Consider the following 19,470-nt stretch of genomic DNA (forward strand, 5'->3'; position numbering starts at 1 on the left):
GGTACTGGTCTGGATCACTGAAATGGCCATAACTCCAGAACGCCTTGACTGATCCGGACCATTTTCAATAGCAAACAGTGCGGTAAAACTCCGGTTCGGCCAATCGGCCATTGGGAAGTGCCTTAAAAGTGAGTGAACTTTTTTTGCACACAGACATACACACACACATACATACACTCATACAGACATCATCTCAATTCGTCGAACTGAGTTGATTGGTATATGTGACTTGACTTTCCGAGCCTACTATCGAAACTTCGTTTTCTGATTCAACATATAGCCTTTCAGTACACTTTGGTGTTTGAGAAAGGCAAAAAAAGTATGTAAATAACACGAAAAACTTTTAAAAATCTCCATAGAATTTCGAGTAATTTAATGAAAACCTGAATTTTTATTGCTTCGCCCATACAAAGTGTTAGGCCAAAATGATCAAGTTTATTTTTAATTTCTAATTTTCAATTGTGTGATTATATAGCTGCCTTTTGTTATTATAAGATCAAACCAAGGACAAAACATTTCTGAACTTACAATACAGTTTTTTTCAATCATGAGAACAAAATTTACAATTTTGATGATCTTTTTTGAAATTACTTATTTTGTTCTTACTTTGTTCTCAATAACTCCTGGAGTCCAAAAATGACGATTAAAATATCCAATATAACGACCAACATATCCAAGATGGCGTCTTAAAGTTTAAAATGGCGGCTGTTTAATGGAGTTTTGGGCTCTACCATTCAATATAGGTAGGAACGGCTGCATTTTTCAGCCGGCATTCACGTTTGTGCTACGCCATCCGGGAGAGAAGAAAATAGTTACTTAAAAAAGTGATTCTGCCGGGTGAATCAAGCTTGCTATTTGATGAAAACATTCGCGAAATGATGCGATTTGCTTTCGACAACGAATACGTTTTCACCCATCCTCGCTTTATTCAATCAACCTCCCATACGAGTAGCACACGAACGGACTCAACACTGATCATCATAGTTGACTCTTCCTTATCGCCGTTGAGCCGTTGCGTTCTAGCCAAGCATCTCTTTTCATCGCTTTCGATGCTTTTCGACAGCTTATCGCGAAGCATCGTTGGCTGGAAGCTTTATTAGTATGGTATCGGTACATGCGAATGTTGCTTCTGTGTGCGTGTCGAGCGTTCGTGCCATAGCTTCGCAAACCAACCTATTCGGTATGGTTCGGCTGTTCGGGCGAGCGTGTGGCGGCACAGTCAGATGTGTGCAAAATCGTTTGTGATTTACATCATGTTCGTTTTGCCACCTCTTTGCTGCTGGTCATCGCTGATCAGTGCACAGTTCAATCGCACGCGATAAATATACAGTTGATGAGTTGTGATGAGCACTAGTGAGGTGATAATTTGCATCATTGGGGTGAATTATGAGAAGAGTAAGAATAGCATAACCAATCAGTTTCTCTCAGTATTTTTTTTTCTTATTTTGCAATTCAGCTGGTGGTGTTACGGTTTTATGCCACAATAGAACTCAAGACCCAAATTAGAATCAGTATGGTGAGATCTTTCTGATCTGTTTTTCTGTTTATGTGCGCATCAGTTACATCCAAATATTACGATAAATGTTTATTTGGGGAAGCTGTAAACCATAACTTTTTATCTCGTTTCAGAGAGCGGGTAAAGGCGCTTAAGCCTAGGCTTGAGAGCCTGGACGTACGGTGGGAATACCGTTGCCCCATCCCAGGATTCTAGAGGACATGGAGTGACATTAACATTCTTAGCAAAGTCACTCCCAACCAAGCGGCATATTATTCTCACTTTCAACAGAACGGTTGGTACGAGATTACTGATTCCAAAAACAACAAAAACACTGCACAGTAGGCCTGGCCGCATTAAAAACCACTAAACCATTCAATATGGGTATATCTGGTATGGGGAAGAAGCCTGGAGTCCAAAAATTGCGACCAGAATTTTCAAGCTGCTAAGTACTGCAGTACTCCGAAATGGCGGCTAAAAATTCAAGATTGTGGCTATTTTTCAAGAGTTTAAGGCTCAAAAATCAAAAGCCAGATAAACGATATGATCTCTGATGCCATGAAATGGGTTTCTGTTAACGTATGAAAGTGTGATATTCATCAACATGTCCCTTGAGTTGTGTTGAAATGTGTTTTCGAAGGCACGAGAAAGGCGCTATCACCGCTAGGTGGATTAATTAGGTTTTTTTCGGCTATACCCGTCGGTCAGTATGTCTCAAATAGTCGTAAAAACTTGTAGTATTTTTCTATTCCGCAACTTTACTTGTTCTGTGGCTTAGTTGGTTAAAGCGCCGGACTAGTGATACAGAGCCGTGGGTTCGAATCCCACCAAAACAAGTATTAAGTTTTTCACAAATCTATCTATCCTTGTGGAGCGGACCTGGTGTGATGGTTAGAACACTTGACTATCACGCCGAGGACCTGGGATCGAATCCCACTCCCGACAAACTCACAAAAAAAATGTTAGTTTTTCCTTCGGAAGGGAAGTAAATGGTGGGTTCCGAGATGAACTAGCATAGTGCTAAAAATCTCGTTAATACAGATAAAAAATCTATCTATCAATTTGTCAATTAAACGTACATTGCCATAAATGCTTCCATATCTTCGAAATGAAAGTTTCCATGAATTTCTTCTTTAATTTTTTCAGAAGAACTTCTACGGATTTCTTCGAAAATAATTCCAGTTACTCCTTCTACAACCTATTATGAATTCATTCAATTCGTCCAATGGATGCTTAAAAAAATTTCAGGGATTTTTTCTATCCCTTCAATTGTTCCTCTAAGGTGTTTTTTTTCTAGATGTTTTTTCCTGTATTCTTGTATAAAATCTCTTATTGATTCCTTCAGAATTTGAAGACACGGACACGTTTAATGCTTCCAGTGAGCTATTTGCTCTTCGAAGGAAGCACCACACAAGTCAACGGACTAGTATGCAACGCCCAGTGGCACAGCCGAAAACTTTTCCTGACAGCTGCGGCAGGAATCGAACCAGCGCTCCTTAGCACGATGCGACTAAAGGCTTGGTGACCTTAGCCGCATGACCACGAAGCGACAATGATTTTCTTCAGAGTATAATTTATGGATACCTTCGTGAGAAAAATTTCCAAGGATTCCTTCAAAGATTCTTCCAGGGAAAACTTTCGTTCGAGATTTCGTCCAGGGTTGACTTCAGTTCCTGCACGATCTCATACAGAGTTTTGCTTCTGGAATTTGGGCGATTCACCCATATATCCTTGATTTATTACTTTCAGAGATTCCTGCAGGAAATCCACTAGTAACTCCTTCAGAAAATCGTTCAGGGTGTTCTTCTTTTCATTCTCTTAGAAATTCCTCCAGGACTTCTTCTGAGGAGACCTCTGAGAGTTTCTCCTTGGAGGATTCTTTCACATATTTCTCCAGAAATTTTCTACTTAAATTTCTTTTGAAATTTCACAAAAGATTTTCCAAGAAATAATTTTGTAGCTTTATCAATTTGTTTTTCCAGATACTCTTTCAAGGATTCCTTTAAAATACGCCATCGGATTCCTTCGAGAATGTCTTTAGAAAATAAACAGTAATTCTTCGATTCCATTTATTTGAAAATTTCATCATGAGATTCTTTCAAAAAATCCACAATGGTTTTTCTTTTGAGGTTCATCAGATATTCCTGCAGGAATGTTTTCAGGAAATCTTTGCTCATATTTTTGAGAAATTTAGCTGGATTCCTTCAGATGTTTTCCAGGGACTACTTCAAGAATTCCTCCAGTGGTTTTAACTGGAGCACGACCACAGATTTCTTCAGAAATTCCTTGTGGAATTTATTTAGAAAGTATTCCAAAAAATATTTTAGAAAATCAATCATAGTTTTCTTCAGAAATATCTCTAGATACCCTGAAGAAGAAATTTCTACATTGATTATTCTTTCCGAAATTCCTATAAGAGATTCATATAAAAAAAACCTTCCAGGCAATTAATTAACAGAGTAAATCAGCAGATCGTAACTAAGTCTATTACCGAAACAAAACTCACTACTAAAGCATTCCTTTTTACGACTCCTCTCATCCAAACAACCTCGCAATCCTCTTATCGAATGCCACACCTCCCTCCACATCCATGATTCCCTAATAATCATTCCCAATTTGTAGCCCAGCTAGCTAGTCATTTCGGAATTCCCCCACGAAAACTCCGAGAAAAAAAAATCCGTGCACCTAATTAGCAGAAGAAATCTTTTCCAAAGTCTGGTGTGCCGCCTCAAAACTTTTCATTCCGCCTGCTGCAGCAACTGCCTGCTGGCTGCCTTTGTTCTCGCTAATTCCGTAGGCTCATCTCGCAGCGTGAGCCAGCCAAGTTTGGATTGGATGGGCTGGTAGGGGCGCCTGGAAATTTAATTACGACATGAGAAAAATCCAATCAAAATCATGTAATCTAATTTGCGCTTTTATTTCTCGGTCGAGAGAGGCAGGCCGGCTTGCGTGTGCCTTTGGCTGGTTTCGATTTAGGGCGGAAAAATCACGAATAATGTTTTCTGGTTTTTCTTTTTCATTCGGATGTGAGGCGGGTGCTGTCTTTGTCGGCAAATAGTATGACGACGACGACGACAATGAGAATAGCAATAGATATCTCAACAGCAGCAGAAGCAGTGGCAGGCTCTATGGATTATCCGGCAGATCGTCGTGGGAAAACACAGTCGAAAGCGAGTGCCTAAAACCGTCCAGCCAAGCGAGTGCAATCACATTCGAGAATGTGGAGGATGGGACGGACGATTCCCGAGAAAGAAGGAAGAATAGCATTAAAACTTTTTATTAAGTCAGTACTTCACTAAGCATTTCGTCAAAGTATTCCTCCATGAATTCCGCCGGGAATTTCTCCTGGAATTCCTTATGTAATTTCTTCAGGAATTCCTTACGGATTTTTTTTTCAGGAATTTCTCCATGTATTCCTCCGGAAATTCCCCCAGAAATTCCTCCACAATTTCTTTCAAAATTTCCTCTACGAATTCCTTCAGGAATTCCTGCAGGGATTTCTTCTGAAATTTCTCAAGGAATTCTCCAAGAATTTCTCCAGGAATTTCTCCAGGAATTTCTCCAGGAATTCCTCCAGGATTTTCTCCAGGAATTCCTTCAGGGATTCCTCCAGGAATTCCTCCAGGAATTTCTCTTGGAATTCCTCCAGGAATTTCTCCTGGAATGCCTCCAGGAATTTCTATAGGAGTTTCTCCAGGAATTACTCCAGATATTTCTCCAGGAATTCCACCAGAAATTTCTCCAGGAATTCGTCGGAAATTTCTGTATGAATTTTTCCAGGAATTTTTCCAAGAATTTCTCCAGGAATTCCGAGAGGAATTTCTCCAGGAATTCCTCCAGGAATTTCTTCAGGAATTCCTTCAGGAATTTCTTCAGGAATTCCTCCAGGATTTTCTCCAGAAACTCCTCAAGAAATTTCTGCAGGAATTCGTCCAAGAATTTCTTTAAGAATTCCTCCAAAAATTTCTCCAGGAGTTCCTCCAGGAATTTCTCCAGGAATTCCTCCAGGAATTTCTCCAGGAATTCCTTCAGGAATTTCTCCAGGAACTCCTTCAGGAATTCCTCCAGGATTTTCTCCAGAAATTCCTCGTGGAATTTCTCTTAAATAATTCCCAGAATCCTGATAGGGCTTTCTTCAAGAGTTCTTTCTTGGATTCCTCCAGGAATTCATCCAGAAATTTCTCCAGCGATTCCTCTAGGAATTCACCTAAAAAGCCCTCGAAGGATTCCTCCAGAAATTCTTCAAGAAATTTCTCCGGGATTTCCTTCAGGAATTCCTTTAGGAATTTCGTCAGGAATTTCTCCAGGAATTTTTCAAAAGATTTCTCAAGGAATTCTTCCAGCAGTTCCTCCAAGAATTTCTCTAGGAATTCCACCAGGAGTCCTCCAGGAATTTCTCCAGAAATTTCTCCAGGAATTTGCCCAGGAATTTGTCCAGGAATTTCTCCAGGAATTTCTCCAGGAATTTCTCCAGCATTTTCTCCAGGAATTTCTCCGAGAAATCCTTCAGAAGTTTCTCCTGGAATTCCTCCAGAAATTTTTCCAGAAATTCTTCGTGGAATTTCTCTTGAATTATTCCCAGAATCCTAATAGGGCTTTCTTCAGGAGTTCTTTCTTGGATTCCTCCAGGAAATTCATCCATAAATTTCTCCAGCGATTCCTCTAGGAATTCACCTAAAAAGCCCTCGAAGGATTCCTTCAGAAAATCCTCAAGGAATTTCTCCGGTATTTCCTTCAGGAATTCCTTCAGGAATTTCTTCAGAAATTTCTCAAAAGATTTCTCAGGGAATTCTTCCAGCCATTCCTCCAAGAATTTCTCTAGGAATTCCACCAGGAATTCGTCCAGGAATTTCTCCAGGAATTTCTCCAGGAGTTTCTCCAGCAATTTCTCCAGGAATTTCTCCGAGAAATCCTTCAGAAATTTCTCCAGGAATTCCTCCAGGAATTCCTCCAGGAATTCCTCCAGGAATTCCTCTAGGTAATCCTCCAAGAATTTCTCCAGGAATTCCTCGAGAAATTTCTCCAGAATTTTCTCCAGAAATTCCTCCAAGAATTCCTCCAGGAATTCCTCCAAAAATTCCTTCAGAGATTCCTCCAGGAATTCCTCCAGGAATTTCTCCTGGAATTCCTCCAGGAATTTCTCCTGGAATTCCTCCAGGAATTTCTCCTGGAATTCCTCCAGGAATTTCTCCTGGAATTCCTCCAGGAATTTCTGCTGGAATTCCTCTAGAAATTTGTACAGGAGTTTTTTAAGGAATTCCTCCAGGAGTTTCTCCAGGAATTCCACCAGAAATTTCTCCAGGAATTTCTCCGAGAAATCCTTTAGAAATTTCTACAGGAATTCCTCCAGGAATTTCTCCAGGAATTCCTCGAGGAATTTTTCCAAGAAGTCCACCAGAAATTTCTCCAGAAATTTCTCCAGGAATTCCTCCAAGAATTCCTCCAGGAATTCCTCCAAGTATTCCTCCAGGAATTCCTCCAAAAATTCCTTCAGGGATTCCTCCAGGAATTCCTTCAGGAATTTTTCCTGGAGTTCCTTCAGGAATTTTTCCTGGAATTCCTTCAGGAATTTCTACAGGAGTTTCTCCAGAAATTCCTCCAGGAATTTCTCCAGGAATTCCTGGAGGAATTTCTCCAGGAATTTCTCAGAGAAATCCTTCAGAAATTTCTCCAGGAATTCGTCCAGGAGTTTCTCCAGGAATTCCTCCAGGAATTTCTCCAGGAATTCCACCAGAAATTTTTCCAGGAATTTCTAAAGCAATTTCTCCAGGATTTTCTCCGAGAAATCCTTCAGAAATTTCTCCAGGAATTTCTGAACAAATTCCTCAATGAATTTCTCCAGAAATTTCTCCAGGAATTTTTCCAGAAATTCGTCCAGGAATTTCTCCAGAAATTCCTCCAGGAATTTCTCCAGAAATTCCTCCAGGAATTTCTCCAGAAATTCCTCCAGGAATTTCTCCAGAAATTCCTCCAGGAATTTCTCCAGAAATTCCTCCAGGAATTTCTCCAGAAATTCCTCCAGGAATTTCTCCAGAAATTGCTCCAGGAATTTCTCCAAGAATTCCTCCAGGAATTTCTCCAGAAATTCCTCCCGGAAATTCTCCAGAAATTCATCCTGGAATTTCTCCAGAAATTCATCCAGGAATTTCTTTAGGAATTTCTCCAGAAATTCCTCCAGGAATTTCTCTAGAAATTCATTCAGGAATTTCTCCAGGAATTCCTCCAGGAATTTCTCTAGGAATTCCTCCAGTAATTTCTGCAGGGATTCCTCCAGGAATTTCTCCAAGGATTTTTCCAGGAATTCCTCCAGCAATTTCTCTAGGAGATTCTCCAGAAATTATTCCAGGAATTTCTCCAGAAATTCCTCCAGGAATTTCTCCAGGAAATCCTCCAGGAATTCCACCATGTATTTCTCCAGGAATTAGTTTAAGAATTTCTCCAGGAATTCCTCCAGGAATTTCTCCAGGAATTCTTCAAAGATTTCTCCAGAAATTCCTCAAGAATTCCCCCAGCACTTTCTCTATAGATGCCTTCAGGAATTCCTCCAGAAATTCCTCCGCGAATTCCTCCAGGAATTCTTTCAGTGATTTCTACTTGAATTCCCTTGAAAATTCCCCCAGTGATTTTTCATGTTATTGCTACAGGAATTTTTCCCGGGATTCCTCTAGGGATTTCTCAAGAAGTTTCCTCAGGATTTTCCACATATATTAATCCAAGGATTCCTCAAGGGATTTCGTAAGTCATTTTTTTTAGATATTATTCTCAGAATCCCACTAGATATTCCTTCTGGAGATCTTTTTTGGAAACCTCCAGAAATTCCTCCAGGAATTTCTCCAGTGATTTCTCTAGAAATTCACCCAAAAAATTTTCGAGGAATTCCTCCTGAAATATTTTCACGAATTTCACCAGGAATTCCTCCAGGAACTTCTACTCGAATTCCTCTAGAGATTTCACCAGGAAATCCTCCAGGAATTACTCCAGGAATTCCTCCAGCAATTCCTCCATGAGTTCCTCCAGCAATTCCTCCATGAGTTCCTCCAGGAATTCCTCAAGGAATTCCTCCAGAAATTCCTCCAGAAATTCCTCCAGAAATTCCTCCAGGAATTCCTTCAGAAATTCCTCCAGGAATTTCTCCAGGAATTCCTCCAGGAATTTTTCCAGGAATTCCTCCAGGAATTTCTCCAGGAATTCCTCCAGGAATTTCTCCAGGAATTCCTCCAGGAATTTCTCCAGAAATTCCTCCAGGAGTTCCTCCAGGAATTCCTCCAGGAATTCCTCTAGAAGTTTCTCCAGGGATTCCTTCAGGAATTTCTCCACGAATTTCTCCAGTAAATCCTCCAGGAATTCCTCCAGAAATTTCTCCAGGAATTCCTCCAGAAATTCCTCCCGGAATTGCTCCAGAAATCCCTCCAGAAAATCCTCCAGGAATTCCTCCAGAAATTCCTCCAGGAATTCCTCCAGAAATTCCTTCAGGAATTTGTCCAGAAATTCCTCCTGGAATTCCTCCAGAAATTCCTTCAGGAATTCCTCCAGAAATTCCTCCAGAAATTCCTCCAGGAGTTCCTTCAGAAATTCCTCCAGGAATTTCTCCAGGAATTCCTCCAGGAATTTCTCCAGGAATTCCTCCAGCAATTCCTCCATGAGTTCCTCCAGCAATTCCTCCATGAGCTCCTCCAGGAATTCCTCCAGGAATTCCTCCAGAAACTCCTCCAGAAATTTCTCCAGGAATTCCTTCAGAAATTCCTCCAGGAATTTCTCCAGGAATTCCTCCAGGAATTTCTCCAGGAATTCCTCCAGGAATTTCTCCAGGAATTCCTCCAGGAATTTCTCCAGGAATTCCTCCAGGAATTTCTCCAGGAATTCCTCCAGGAGTTCCTCCAGGAATTCCTCCAGGCATTCCTCCAGAAGTTTCTCCAGGGATTCCTTCAGGAATTTCTCCACGAATTTCTCCAGAAAATCCTCCAGGAATTCCTCCAGAAATTCCTCCAGGAATTCCTCCAGAAATTCCTCCCGGAATTGCTCCAGAAATTCCTCCAGAAATTCTTCCAGATTTTCCTCCAGGAATTCCTCCAGAAATTCCTCCAGGAATTCGTCCAGAAATTCCTCCAGAAATTCGTCCAGAAATTCCTCCAGGAATTCCTCCAGAAATTCCTCCAGGAATTCCTCCAGAAATTCCTCCAGGAATTCCTCCAGAAATTCCTCCAGGAATTCCTCCAGAAATTCCTCCAGGAATTCCTCCAGAAATTCCTCCAGGAATTCCTCCAGAAATTCCTCCAGGAATTCCTCCAGAAATTCCTTCAGGAATTTGTCCAGAAATTCCTCCTGGAATTCCTCCAGAAATTCCTTCAGGAATTCCTCCAGAAATTCCTCCAGGAATTTCTCCAGAAATTCATGCAGTAATTTCTCCAGAAATTCCTCCAGGAATTCCTCCAGAAATTCCTCCAGGAAATCCTTCAGAAATTCCTCCAGGAATTCCTCCAGAAATTCTTCCTGGAATTCCTCCAGAAATTACTCCAGGAATTCCTCCAGAAATTCCTCCGGGAATTCCTCCAGAAATTCGTCCAGGAATTTCTCCAGATATTCCTCCACGAATTCCTCCAGAAGTTTCTCCAGGAATTCCTCCAGAAATTCCTCCTGGAATTCCTCCAGAAATTCCTCCTGGAATTCCTCCAGAAATTTCTCCAGGAATTCCTCCAGAAATTCCTCCAGGAATTCCTCCAGAAATTCCTCCAGGAATTCCTCCAGATATTCTTCCAGGGATTCCTCCAGGAATTCCTCCAGAAATTCTTCCAGGAATTCCTCCAGGAAGTTCTCCAGGAATTCCTCCAGGGATTCCTTCAGGAATTTTTCCAGGAATTCCTTCAGGAATTTCTCCAGGAATTCCTCCAGGAATTTCTCCAGGAATTTCTCCAGAAATTCCACCAGGAATTTCTCCAGGAATTTCTCCAGGAATTCCTCCAGGAATTCCTCCAAGGTATTTTTCCAGGAATTCCTCCAGGAGTTTCTCCAAGAGTTTTTCCAGGAGTTCCTCCATGAATTTGTCCATGAATTCCTTCAGGAATTTTTCCATGAATTCCTCCAGGAATTTTAGGAGGAATTCCTGCAGGAATTTCTCCTGGAATTCCTCCAGGAATATCTCCAGAAATTCCTTTAGGGTTTTTTTCAGGAATTCCGCTAGCAATTTTCCCAGGAATTCCACCAGGAATATCTTCAGGGATTCAACCAGTATTTTCTCCAGAAACTCCTCCAGGAGTTTCTCCAGGAATTTCTCCAGGAATACCTTCAAGAGTTGCTCCTGAAACTCCTCCAGGAATGCCTCCAGTGTTTGGTAAATGCTTGTTTGGGAGAGGTTCACGTTGGTTCGTGGATTGTTCTAGATTGATGTTGACTGATCTAAATATAATTTCATAGATCTTTCCTTCAGTTTCTCGGAGCATGAATCAAAGAATTGCCAAGCAAAACAGATAATGTTTAGACACCGCATCCAATTCAGGCATCGCTCCGAGTTCTGATGGCTTTCTGTTGGGAAGGAAAAACTTAATTCCAAGTACGATACAGCAACAAATACCGAGACGGAAACCGAGAAACGCGCCCCAACCTAAGCTTAGAAGGAACCGAGCCACTAATTCCTGTTTTCCGGAACGTGAACTCGCACGGCTGACTCTCAGTGTGACAGATGGAGGACGACGTTGGGTGGTGCGGCGCGCGGTTGAAGCAAAGAGATAATGGAGGTGCCACTATCTTGGTAAGCGTCTCCAAAAACAAAAGCCTTCGATCCGATTAGGGACCGAGAAATGGGAGCTTGCGGTACATGGCAGTTATTTAAGCCGGGTGCTTTGGAATCGGGATCATTTCCGGTATGTGAGTGAATGGCGGACGATTTAGTGACAGCGGAGATTTATGCGGTTATTACTGTGACCTATGGGTTTGTTTGTCAAGTTTTTTTTATCTCTAGCTTATTTTGAGTATGGGAGAATTATCTGCAACATTGTGGCAACAAGGGCTGTTGACTTCATGTGAAAATTTTTATTACATAAATGTAAATCATCACATATTTTTTTAAATTATATTCAAATATCTTTCTTTTCAGGTACGGACAAAATACTATGAGTTAACTAAATATTTAGGTAGCTCCTTCAGTATAGATGAATTTTGACAAGCTTTACTAGAATCGTGAGTACTTATAGACTTTGAGTAAAAACAATGAATTTTATAATGGCTACCATTCGTAAAACCTGTTTATTAAGAAGTGATTTATAAACTGATGAAAAAGTAACAAAACTCGATCAAGCTTTTCAAACACCATGATAACTTATAAGATTAATCCAACTTATGAGAAAAAACCTCTTTCGTATGTATTTCTTCAATCAGAGGATTACGTTCTATTCTCGAACATCCCACCTATTGTGCAATACCAATTATAACACTAGTAAAGCCTACCAAAATGAAACAATAAATTCTTTTCGATTCTCATATTATGATTCCATGTCGCCGCCCCTCTATGAAACATGAATATCCACTTCGGAAAAAAGCAGGTATCAGGTATCAGTAGGTCGGCTCAAGAGGCACGTTCTCCTCCATTTGGGAAATTTGTGCCATCGCCATGAATACGAGCCTATTCATCATTTACCTGAGGGAGAGCGAAGGGAGGAATAAGGGATGGGATAGGGAAAGGGAAGGTAAGGGAATAGGGTCGATATAATCGCATAAGCGTACCACAACGGGTTCAAACAGCGCCCTGAAAAGGGCACTGTAGAAAACGCATAAAGCGTAAAGTAAGCCTATAGCTACTTGCCACAACGGGTTCAGAACAACAGAACATCCTGAAGATTCAGGCTTCTTAGGTCAATTTCACTTAATCAAGTGTTTACCGAGTACTCGGAAACGCAGTTGCGTAAAAACTGGGTAGTTACATATCAAATGATTCAAAGTTCCACAGTCGGATTCTCAGCTAAGATATACAAATGAAGCAGCCTGTTGAGGCTTGTGATGGACAAAATCATAAGTAGGAAAACCACATTGAGTTATCTCAATTGCGTTTCTGCTACGAGATTCCTCAAAAGTCATGGCAAGACTCCCGCATGGGGGCATCCACAAACACTCAATTTCCAAATCGCTGCTTGACGTAATGCCGAGAAGAGATGTTGGTTTTTGAGCATTTGGTAAATCCAATTGGTAATCATTGAAAGATAAATAGGACAATCCGTGTGGCTTCCAATATGGAATCGGAAGGTTCGTGTTCAAAAGTATCATGGAAATCCGAGAAAACACCCAAACAAAATTATTTTTGAATGAATGCGTTTCCAATATCGTAAACAACATTGTGTAAACAAATCACAGTGGACTTTCCATTTTGGTAAGCATGTTGGTTCCCATGGAGAGGCATGTTTGCTAGAAAAACATCACGGGTGTGATGCTCGACAAAGCGTGCAAATGCGAAACCATATTGGTGTTAATTAAAACATTACATCTACATAGAAATCCTCCCTACGAAAGTAAGGTTCTTGGACCAAAGCTGTTCTTTTATGCTGAAGATTGATCTGAGCTGTCATAACCATAGCCACTACCCAAACTAGGCACGATCAAACTCTTACAATCACAACACAAGAAAAAAGAGCAGCGATAAAAACCAATTCGGTATCGATTGAAGAGCGCCAGAGACGAACATACACAGAGAACACTGTGAAGAACGCATAATGCGAAGAGCCATATACGATATAATTAAAACTAATAAACAACATACTAATAATCCCACCCTTATTGAGCCTCGCAGTTGAGGCTTAAGAAGGATAGCAGATTATCTCGGAGAAACACAAGGTCAACTGCACCATTGCTCCGGTTAGCGCAGTAAGGGCAGAATACTGTGGAGGGCGCCCTAGTACTCCACAGGCTCCGTTTGTAGTTAGGTTTTTATTAGACCCCCCTAACCATTCAGTCTTTGGCACGGTAAGCATAAAGCCGCATAACACCATGAATTAGGGGTCACCTGTTTAGTGGACTCTTACCACTGGATCAGGCGATCCGTAGTGTTATTCTTAGCCAATTGAGACAACCGCTACCGACACTACACAGCTATCTAGGCTGATCGGGAAAAGAAGTTAACATTGATGGTCAACTTCCAAACGAGCCCGAACAGCCCGAAAAGATCATTTCCGGTATGTGAGTGAATGGCGGACGATTTAGTGACAGCGGAGATTTATGCGGTTATTACTGTGACCTATGAGTTTGTTTGTCAAGTTTTTTTTATCTCTAGCTTATTTTGAGTATGGGAGAATTATCTGCAACATTGTGGCAACAAGGGCTGTTGACTTCATGTGAAAATTTTTATTACATAAATGTAAATCATCACATATTTTTTTTAATTATATTCAAATATCTTTCTTTTCAGGTACGGACAAAATACTATGAGTTAACTAAATATTTAGGTAGCTCCTTCAGTATAGATGAATTTTGACAAGCTTTACTAGAATCGTGAGTACTTATAGACTTTGAGTAAAAACAATGAATTTTATAATGGCTACCATTCGTAAAACCTGTTTATTAAGAAGTGATTTATAAACTGATGAAAAAGTAACAAAACTCGATCAAGCTTTTCAAACACCATGATAACTTATAAGATTAATCCAACTTATGAGAAAAAACCTCTTTCGTATGTATTTCTTCAATCAGAGGATTACGTTCTATTCTCGAACATCCCACCTATACCAATTATAACACTAGTAAAGCCTACCAAAATGAAACAATAAATTCTTTTCGATTCTCATATTATGATTCCATGTCGCCGCCCCTCTATGAAACATGAATATCCACTTCGGAAAAAAGCAAACATCAAGTGCAAACAAATATCCCCCGCCCAACAACCGAAATGACATGAGCCACATGAGCCGAACCGATTACCCAAACCAATCCCCATCGATGGCAATCTAATCGAATCGTAAACCTCTCCAAAAAGGAACGGTATCAAACGCAGCAAGCCTTCAACAACCCGAATTCCGTACCCATTTGAAATGCAATCACGATCACGTTTAGCCCGCACCGCACCCTTCTTCTGACCGACTGACTCCACCACCCTTCCAGTTCGTTGTAACCAAACCAATGCATACCTCGTCATCACCGGCATAGCTTTATCCGGGTAGTACCTAGCGTTCAACTGGTTCCTCAGAAAGGGTATACATTCGTTCTTTAATCTACCATTTCTTCCAAAATGTATGAAGTTTTGTATCAAAGAAGAATAAACCTCCGGGAATTCTACTGAGAACTGGGTATCCCCAGAAGAACTTCTGGAAAAATTCCTGGAAGATTTCCCGGAGTAATTAACAAAGAAACTCTTTAAGGAATGTCCAGAGAAATTTCCAGAGGAATTCCCATAGAAATTCTTGGAGGAATTTCTGAAGAAAATCCAAGAGAAATTTCTTAAGGAGTCCATAAAGGAACTTTCAACAGCATTCCTGGAAGAATTTCAAAAAAAAAAACCTGAAGGATTTTCTAAAAGAATTCCTGGAGGAATTCCTTGAAGAATTCCTGGTGAAATTTCCACAGGAATGCATCCATGAACTACTCTGAAATTCCCCTGAAATTCTCCTGGGAATTATTCTGGGAATTCCTCCGAAAATTCTTTGGGGTATTCCTTTGGAAAATCCTCTGGGAATTTTTCCTCAGTAAATTTCTCTGGGAATTCCCCCAGGAATGACTCCGAGAATCCCTCATGGACTTCCTCGGGAAATTTCTTGGGGAATTCATCCGGGAACATCTCTAGAAATTCCTCCGCAAGTTTTTTTAGTATTCCTCCATTAATTCTTCTGGGAAACTCTTCTGGTAATTCGTCCAGGATTTCCTGCGGTAATTCCTCTGGGAATTTCTCTTGGATTCTTCAAGAAAATTCTCTTTGAATTCCACCAGAAAATCCTCTGGGAATTCCATAAAGAGTTCCTCTTGTAACTCCTCTTGTAGGGATTCCACCAGGAATTTCCCTGGGAATTCCACCTGAAATTTCCTTGGGAAATCTATCAAGAATTCCACAAGGAGTTTCTCTGGAAATTTCTCCAGAAATTATTTTGCGAATTCCTCTAGGAATTGCTCTGGGAATTCTTCCAGGAATTCCTCCGGAAATTCCTCCAGCAATTCCTCTAGGAATTCCTCCAGAAATTCCTCAAAAAATTTCTTTGGAAATTCGTCAAGAAATTTCTTTGGAAATTCTTCAAAGAATTTCTTTGGAAATTTCTTCGGAAATTCCTCCAGGAATTCTTCACGAAATTTTTCCAGGAATTACTCCATAAATTCCTCCAGGAATTCCTCCAGAAAATCCTCCAGGAATTCCTCCAGGAATTCCTCCAGGAATTCCTCCAGAAATTCCTCCAGGAATTGCTACAAGTCCTTCAGAAATTGCTACAAGAATTCTTTCAGGAATCCTACAGGAATTCCTTCAGGAGTTCCTCCAGGTATTCCTTCATGAATTCCTCCAGGAATTCCTTCGGAAATTCCTCCAGAAATTTCTCCGGTGATCCTCGAGGAGTTCTTTCATGAATTCTTTCGGAAATTCCTCCAGGAAGTCCTCCAGAAATTCGTTTGGGAGTTCTTCTAGGCATTCTTCTGTGATACTTTTGGAAATTTCTCCACAAATTTCTCCAATAATTCTTCCGAAAATTCCCCTCGCACCACCATTATCTCTTTGCTTCATTCAACCACGCGCCGCACCACCCGTCGTAGTTCTCCATCTGTCACACTGACTGGCACTGGAGTCAGCCGTGCGAGTTCACGTTCCGGAAAACAGGAATTAGTAGCTCGGTTCCTTCTTTTCTTAGGTGGGGGCGCATTCCTCGGTTTCCGTCTCGGTATTTGTTACTATATCGTACTTGGAATTAAGTTTTTCCTTCCCAGCAGAAAGCCATCAGAACTCGGAGCAATGCCTGAGTTGTATGTGGTGTCTAAACATTATCTGTTTTGCTTGGCAGTTCTTTGACAAAGGCTTCGAGAAACTGAAGGGTAGATCTATGAAATTATATCTAGATCAGTCAAGATCAATCTGGAACAATCCACGTACCAACGTGAACCTCTCCCAAACAAGCATTAACCAAGCACTGGAGGAATTTCTGGAGAAATTCGTGGATGAATTTCTGGAGGAGTTTCAGGAGGAATTCTTGGAGGTATTCCTGAAAATATCCTGGAGGAATTCCTGGAGGAATTCCTGGATATATTCCTGGAGGAATTCCTGAAGAAATTCCTGGAGGAATTCCTGAAGAAATTCCTGGAGGAATTCCTGAAGAAATTCCTGGAGGAATTCCTGAAGAAATTCCTGGAGGAATTCCTGAAGAAATTCCTGGAGGAATTCCTGAAGAAATTCCTGGAGGAATTCCTGAAGAAATTCCTGGAGGAATTCCTGAAGAAATTCCTGGAGGAATTCCTGAAGAAATTCCTGGAGAAAATCCTGGAGTTATTCCTGGAGGAATTCCTGGAGAAATTCCAGAAGGAATTCCTGGAGAAATTCCTGGAGGAATTCCTGGAGAAATTCTTGGAAGAATTCCTGGAAGAATTCCTGGAGGAATTCCTGGAGGAATTTTGGAGGAATTCCTGGAGAAATTCCTGGAGGAATTCCTGGAGGAATTCCTGGAGGAATTCCTGGAGGAATTCCTGGAGAATGTCCTGAAGGAATTCCTGGAGAAATTCCCGAAAGAATTCCTGAAGAAATTCCTGGAGGAATTCCTGGAGAAATTTCTTGAGCAATTCCTGGAGAAATTCCTGGATTATCTCATGGAAAAATTCCTGGAGGAATTCCTGGAAAAACTCCTTGAGGAATTCCTGGAGAAGGAATTCCTTCAGGATTTCCTCGAGAAGTTCCTCCAGGAATTCCTCCTGAAATTACGACAGGAATTCCTACAGGAATTCCATCAGGAATTACTACAGGAATTCTCCAGGAATTCTTCCGGAAATTCCTCCAGGAATTCCTTCAGGAATTTCTCATGGATTTTTTTCTGGAATTTCTCCAGGAATTCCTCCACGAAACACCCCAGGAATTCCTCTAGGAACTACACCAGGAGTTCCTTCAGGTATAACTCCAGGAATTCCTGCAGGAATTCCTCCAGGATTCCTCCAGGAATTTCTCCAGGAATTTCTCCAGGAGTTCCTCCAGGTATAACTCCAGGAATTCCTGCAAGAATTCCTACAGGAATTCCTTCGAAAATTGTACTAGTTATTCCTCTGGAAATTCTTCAAGAAATTCTTCCAGGAATTCCTCCAGGAATTCCTCCAGGAATTCCTCCAGGAATTCCTCCAGGAATTCCTCCAGAAATTCCCCCGGGAATTTCTCCAGGAATTTTTTTTTCTGGGAATTTCTTGGAAATTTGTTCAAGAATTTTTCAGCGATTTTCTCCATGAATTCTTTTGGAAATTTCTCAGAGAATCTCTCCAGGAATTCCTTCTCAGATTTCTTCAGGAAGTTTTCCAGAATTCATTCTAGTAATATTTTTTTCGAAAATTGCTCCCAAAGTTGCTGCAGCAATTTCTCAAGGAATTCTTCAAGAAATTCCCCCAGAAATTGGTAAGAAAATTCTGCCAGGTATTCTTTCAAAAATTCCTCTCCGGACATTCCTTCAGGTATGCCTTCGGGTAATTCCAACAGGAATGCATTCTATTATTATTCCAGAGATTCCTTGGGGAACTCCTTCATAAGTTCCTCCGAGTATTTTTCCATGAATTCTTCGGGTATTTTTGCTAGGAATTCCATAGGGAATGTTTCCTGCACTCCAGAAATTCCTTCGAAAATTCGCTCTGGAATTCCGCCAGAAATTTCTTAAAGGAATGTTTTCGGGCATTCCTTAAAGAATTTCTTCAAAAACTCGTTTTTTTTTCAGAGATTCTTTGGGAATCCCTATATTAATTTCTTTGAAAGTTTTTCCAGGTATTTTTTTCGGAATTTTCCAAAAAAATCATTCATGGATTCAACCTAAGAGTTATTCAAGGATTCTCCCTGAAGTTCCTTAACGCATTTTTTTCCAAAATTGGTCCACTCATTTCTAAAGAAATTCAAAAAAATATTTCTTCAGAATTCCTCTAAGGATTTCTTCAGGAGTTCATCGAAGGAATTCAATCAAGGATTCCTACGGGAAATCTCCTAATGATTCATCCAGTAGTTTTTTAAAAAATGCCTCCGGAAATTATTTTAAAGATTCTTACAGACACTTTTTAGAGGATTTCTCTAGGAATTTTTCAAATCATTTCTGAAGTACTTTTACTATGATTTCTCCAGAATTTCCTCTAAGGATTTCTCTTGGAATTTTTCAACTTGTTCCTCCGGGTATTCTTTTAACCAATTGACCATGAGTTTTTCCTCCGTGGAATATTTCCATGGAATTATCCAGGATTTGCTTTCAAAATTCAACCAAGGGTATGTTCCACGGTTTCTTCAAGAACTGCTCCATGGTGTCCCTCAGAACTTTCTCCAAAAATTCTCACACTGACTTCTCCAGGAAATCTTTTAATGAATCTTCCCCCCTAAAGGAATCTTCGAACATACTTCAAGAGATTTCTTCAAGAATAGCTTTATGTATTGTCCTGAAATACATACCAAAATTTATCCTAGAATTTTTCAAGCATATTCTCTTTATTTTTTATCGTTTCCACCGAAGATTCCTTCAAGGATTCTTTCAGGAATTTCTTTGAGATTTCCTCCAAGAACACCTGAAAGGATTCCGACAAAACACCTCCATTAGGGCAGCCTATTTATTGCACCCATAAACAAATGGAAACGCTCCATAGAAAATCAAAAAGTGTTCCATAAAGAATGAACATTTGTTCCATGAAAATGTGCAATGTTACCCATAAATAATTGAAAACGTTCCATACTTTATTAAAAATGTACCGGGAAAACATTAAATTTTCTCATTAAATGTGAAGTTTTGCACCAATAAATAATACTGAAATGCTCCATATTAAAATACAAATGCTCCATAGAAAAATGCAAATGCTCCATAAAAATTAAA

The 19,470-nt window shown here is 40.4% G+C and overlaps 1 protein-coding gene and 1 non-coding gene across 2 annotated transcripts in view; both read left to right on the forward strand.

The window, feature by feature from the left end:
• The window catches only part of LOC109400170 (connectin-like), a 497,439-nt gene that overhangs the window by 192,339 nt on the left and 285,630 nt on the right, over positions 1–19,470 (forward strand). The gene's annotated exons all lie outside the window — the stretch shown is intronic.
• Trnat-agu (transfer RNA threonine (anticodon AGU)) lies at positions 2,259–2,331 on the forward strand. Its single transcript has one exon. It is a non-coding gene; the product is annotated as a tRNA-Thr (tRNA).

The sequence above is a fragment of the Aedes albopictus genome, chromosome 3, assembly GCF_035046485.1.
Source record: "Aedes albopictus strain Foshan chromosome 3, AalbF5, whole genome shotgun sequence".
Taxonomy (NCBI): domain Eukaryota; kingdom Metazoa; phylum Arthropoda; class Insecta; order Diptera; family Culicidae; genus Aedes; species Aedes albopictus.